The 6000-nt window shown below is 39.4% G+C and overlaps 1 long non-coding RNA gene across 1 annotated transcript; it reads left to right on the top strand.

Moving 5' to 3' along the window:
- Window positions 1–2057: 2057 nt before the first annotated feature.
- LOC307005049 lies at window positions 2058–3218 on the top strand. The gene is made up of 3 exons (XR_013799208.1): window positions 2058–2196; window positions 2854–3025; window positions 3115–3218. It is a non-coding gene; the product is annotated as an uncharacterized lncRNA (long non-coding RNA).
- Window positions 3219–6000: the final 2782 nt, after the last annotated feature.

Here is a 6000-nt window from a genome sequence, read left to right as displayed (position 1 = left end):
TCAACAGAGGCAACAGTGTAGCAGTCCGCCAAGACTCTCTCTCTCTCTCTCTCTCTCTCTCTCTCTCTCTCTCTCTCTCTCTCTCTCTCTCTCTCTCTCTCTCTCTCGTACCTTGCAACATGACTCACCCCCAATTTCCACCAGATGCGGAACGGCTGCGGAACGGCTCAGCTGCGTGACAGCTCCGTGTTCCGTCGTCCGTCAATACCCACCAGGTCCGGATTTGTTGCAGAACGGCTGCGGCCGAGGACCAACGAGATCTCGCTAATTCACGTATGATCGCGCGATATGTAGTTTCGATAAACAGAACCACCAAACCAGGAACAGTTTTCCGCAATGATCATCATATTTTCCGCCAAATATGATCCGCCATGATCACGGTGTATTTTATTTTGAAAATTAAACGGATATTTTATTTTGTTTTGGTTTGTTCTGTTTTTTGCTCGACTTCCTGTCCTGCGCACTCTGCCCTGTAGTGCTGCGGAGCTCTCCGGCATCCGGCAAAAATAGAAGCTCTGCGTATCAGCTCCGGAGGGCTGCGGATCGCCGGAGTCGGAACGCAGCTGTTCTGCATTCAGTGGAAATACACACATTGACTTTAATGGAAACCGATTGACTCCGCCGCCGTGCCGGAGCTGTAACGCAGCCGTTCCGCATCTGGTGGAAATTGGGGGTAACAGTGCAACAGTTTTTTGGTCATTAACCTTTCAAATACCTTTCTGACTTAAAACAGCACTAGGTTACTTTTCTTTTTTTTGCTCTCGGGGTCCCCCTAGAGTTGGGAAACAGTATTGTCCTCTACTACTGTCGTAAACTCTGTCATACATGCACGTGCATTTGTTGACAACCATGATAGCCCTGAACACTGTAGGAGTTCACATGCAGGTGTTCTGCTTGCGTCGCGTGTGAAGTGTCTTCATCCAGGTACAGTGGCATATATTTCAGCATGTCATGATATGAATATAATTTCATGGGTTTTATTTTTTTTTCAAACGACAAATGATCGCGATGCTCACGTTTACAAGCCAGCGTCATTATAGTAGCCTATAGAGCTGGTAAGTCCCGCCCCTTCCGAAAACCCCGCTGGACCTCAAAGTTGAAAAAACGTCAATGCAAGTGAATGGGAGAAAATAATTATTTTCTGGTCCCGTTTGAATTGTGCCATGAATGTAAACATATGTTGTCTGTGAATTTTTTATATAATCTTTCGTGTGAAGAATGCTACAATTTAGCGGGTAGAAGTTTGATACGGGTAGACTTTGTGTGAGAGCACTTTGTGGACTACAACTCTTCGCTGCTTTCGACGCGTTTGAAACGTCAACACCACTAGCTCACGGCTCTAGCTCACGGATCCCGCTAGACATGGCTGTGTCTTTGGTGCACTTCACCGCCTTCTTTCAGGGAGAGGAAAAAATCGTTGAGGTTGGCGAAAACCACGGGTAAGTCAACTTTATGGGGTGACGTCACATAGGCGACATGTAGTCTTTCTCGTTATGTCTTTTCCACAACTGCTAGCCGACGAATCATACCATATACTGTCAAACTTGTAACATGAAAGATTATATTAAAAATTCACAGACAACATATGTTCACATTCATGGCACAATTCAAACGGGACCAGAAAATAATTATTTTCTCCCATTCACTTGCATTGACGCTTTTTCAACTTTGAGGTCCAGCGGGGTTTTACGGAGGGGCGGGACTTACCAGCTCTATAGTCTATTCGTTACCGTTTTACTGAATCTATATGATACTTCAATGCAATGTTTGAGTGGTAGATAATAACCATATATCGTCAATATGATAATATCAAGCTAAGTTACCATAGTAGATGAATCTGCAAATTTTACAAATCGATTTGCATTATAGCTTGTTTATTTGTTTACAAATAAACAAATATCACAGACATGTTAGGTATCCTAAAATATTATTTTGTACATCTTATATATTTACTTGCAAGAATGTAGCCCCTATCAAACTTGTACACGCCGTTTAGACATATAGGCTTTCATTTGATATTTGAAAGTCCGCATCGGTCGAGCATAGGGTGAGTAGTATGAAGCTGCAGACTCGGAGCCTGCCGCATCTACAGTCCCCGCACCCAGAGTCCCGCATTCTCAGTCCCCTCGTTTTTCGAGACAGCGCCACCTATCAAATTGGATCGGATAAACACATAAACACGTGAAGAACCGAAACGTGAGTATCGTCAATTTTATTCAATGATTTCTTTTTTTAATCAAACTATACTTTATAGCTCATCGATACACCAATATATGAACAGTCTATTTAATATTTGTAATGATAGTTTGTAACAAAATTAGTTTGTAACGTTAGCCTTTAACCATGGACTTATTGTAGACAAGCCATTGTAAAAAATTAGTTGACATTAAAGTTGACCAATTAAATACATTATATGTGTTAATATCAAAGAATGTCATCATTAATTATTTAATCAGATTTACCTTTTTTTAATTATCGGAACTTTTCTCCTAAAACTATTGAATTAATTAATGCCGGAGTAGTTATTTTACTTTATATAATTTATGTAGACTACTTAAATTAGTTCTTATAAAACGTAAAGTATTAAAATGGATCAATATTAATTTTACTGTGATATGAAGTTGTTGCCAGCCATTCACAACTCATAGGTTACAGTTGCCTAATAATCAAATTTGCTATGCCTTCACTATGTATTAACCAGTCTATGGTATTAACATGTGAGTTAGAATGTGTCATTTGGTCTTTTTTTGAGGGTTCCTTGTTTTAATTTGTATTTACTGAAATTTGACTGTATGGGCTCTGTGGGGTGGTCTTACATTTTTAATGAGTTTGACTCTCTCTTTTTTTTTGAAGATGGATATAACAATTCAAACGGGGAATTCACTTCCAGAAATACAGAAATGTATTAAATGCTGCAGTGATTTTCACTGCCCATTCTGTGCCCCGATATATTTCAATCCGACAAAGTTGTCCAAAGTTCAGAAACATGTTAAGGGACACTTCAACAGAGCAGTGCAACATGAAGGTAACATTAGCAAACATCTTTTTTTTTTTGCTTTTTGAAAGATCATAAGACTGTGTGTGACAGTGCAATTGTGTGCTGTTGTATTCCAGGGTACACCGTACATCGATGCGGTCGCCCCTGCCGAACCCAGCAACATTACCATTGCTTGTATTGCCAGTCCACAATTTTAAGAAAGCCAGATTTATAAATGGAGGTTTTTTGAATGCAATTTAAGACACAAATAAAGTCACTAACACAATTCTTTTTTCCTTTTTTTTTTGCTTTGTCCTGTTTACAGCAAGATGACAGTGATTAAGGTGATCATTAAATAAAGTACAGAATTGTTTATTATTGGTGTTTTGTCTATTATTTGAGTTTTGCTTCACATGCAAAATATCAAAAAACAGGTTTTGTAATGTTAGCATGGTAATGTTAATTAGATCATTATATGTTGAACTGAAAGAAAAAATGGAATTTGAAACATTGTACGTACAAAAACAAACTAAAACATTGTAGCAATATAATATCACATCATATTTTTCAGATGATAGTTAAATCTGTATTTGTATCTGTTACATCAGTAATTTCCTTTCAATTACACCCACGCTCAAAAAATAAATACTGGGTAATTAGTTAGTTTGAGAACACAATGATTTTTTTTTTTTTTTGGTACATGCATCAAGCAGGGAACGCAAATATTTATTTGGATAACTTTAAATAAAAAGAGACCGTAATCTTGCATTCCAATGTTTTCAATGGCATTTGGATAAGGGTGTTATACGATCTTCCGAACAGCAGGAGGCGCTGTCTCGAAAAACGAGGGGACTGAGAATGCGGGACTCTGGGTGCGGGACTGTAGATGCAGCAGGCTCCGAGTCTGCAGCTTGATAATGTTGCATAGGGTTGCCACCATAGAGAGCCTAAGTCCCTCCCCTTCCGGTCGACCACCATGGGACCTTATTTCGGAAAAATATTGTATGGTAGTCAATGGCGAGAGACAACAAATATTTTGATCTCGTTTGAATTGTGCCCTGAATTACACATATGATGTTTGTCAATTTAAAAGATACATTTTAAAGTCAAGAAAGTCGCAGTTTGATGTAAAACTGTTGAGGTATAAGACTGTGAAAATACGTAATTACAAAGACTACAAACCCAGAAGGCGCACATGCGACGTCATACCTTTTCTCTCAATGAATGAAGCTAACTTTACTGAAGCTAACGTCTGTCATTTTTTCTATAGTCTTACATTATAATCCTAACGTTACGCCGTCATGCCTGACTCGTGTTTTGAGCCAGAATACACACATACGAGCAACGGATCTTGTGACGTAGGCTACATAGTGCGAGACGAGAGATGTAGTTCATCGAGCGATTTTCACATACAACTAAACGTTACTCTTCTGTTTTATGACAAACTGCGACTTTCTTGACTTTCATATTTACCTTTTAAATTGACAAACATCATATGTGTAGTTCAGGGGACAGTTCAGACGGAATAAAAAGATAAGTTATCTCTCGCCATTGACTTCCATACATATTTTTTCCGAAATAAGGTCCCATGAGCCGGAAGCGGAGGGGCGGGACTTAGGCTCTCTATAGACAGTATATAAACGGTTGCCACCTTTGATTTGTGAAAAACCAGGACATTCAGATTATTATTATTTTTGGGAGTCTGAGTTGTAGGTTGTAAATAGTATTTTCTTTGACACTGGTGGCTCATCCGACTTTGTTGTGTTATCCTCATAGACAGTGGTTATCCTCCTCGTCCGTCTCTCTCCCCATTTCACACAATAGATGTAAATAGACAGTTTTTAAAAAGCTAGCTAGCAACTAAACTCACACTGTATCATCTTGGATGTGTGTTGATGCGCGCGCGCGACCGACCGACAGCACAGGCAGTTGCTAGGCGATAAGTTGAGCTTCTAATCAAATAAAAGTAAACGCCTGGCATTGGCCAATCCACTGTTTTACCCGTTTTTACCATGGTTTTTACCCGTTTACGGACACAGGATTGGATGTACTGTACACAACTATGAAGAAAACACAGTAGCGGTAGACGGAAACGGTTTAATTTGAAAACAGGAAATTCTACTTTAGAAGTATATTTTCACAAAAAAACGGGACAATTCGTGTGAATTTGAAATTGAATTTTCTGGGACTGTCGCTAAAAAAAAAAAAAATCCCTGGAAAACATCGGGCACCCCTCCTCCTCCTTCAGCTCACGCCAGCGAGGAAACGCTGGCCCAATGTTGATCCTCGTTCTGCCTTTAATACGATCACTTTCTCGTTTCCTCTTGTTGCTTTCCTCCGACAAAACCTTTGCTTTCTTGCTTTTCTGTGCTGCTTCGGCTATGACTATAACATTTGGCAAACAAACGCTAGTTTGGCTCGCACGTCCGATTTTAAGGAAGTGGGGGTGGTGGTGGAAGTGACGTATATGCCGTAAAGCAGTCGAATTTTGTAGTTCTCTTTGTTCGCCGGTTACTACCCGAAACCCGAAGTTTAAAAGTACGATTAAAAACGCTACAGACCCCGTCAGGCTATGGCAGACGTGTCATTCAACCTATTGTAAGTCGATGTACCATCACAAGAGACTTGGAAATATATTATTAAGGTTGAAAAGTTACCTGGTGCTGCTTTAATTATCACTCATAATCCATCCAGATCACTCAGATCAAGAGATCAACATCTCTTGGTTGTTCCACAATCTCGCCTAAAACGCAGAGGTGATCGAGCTTTTGCAGTAGTCGGCCCTAAGTTGTGGAACACCTTGCTGGCTGCTGGCTATATATTAAATCAGCTTCCACATTAGCTGAATTCAAATCTTTGCTGAAAACACGTTTTCTCTAGTGCGTTCAAACGTACCTTAACTTTTATGTTTTTATGTTTTTCTTGTCTTGTTTAGTTTTTTTTTTTCTCTTACTTTACTGTACAGCACTTTGGCCAAAGTTGATTTTAAATGTGCTTTATAAATAAAATTTGATTTGATTTGA

This window comes from Phoxinus phoxinus (assembly GCF_949152265.1).
Source record: "Phoxinus phoxinus genome assembly, chromosome: 1".
NCBI classification, from domain to species: domain Eukaryota; kingdom Metazoa; phylum Chordata; class Actinopteri; order Cypriniformes; family Leuciscidae; genus Phoxinus; species Phoxinus phoxinus.
Note: the sequence above shows the minus strand (reverse complement) of the source record. Positions and strands in the feature narration are given on the sequence as shown.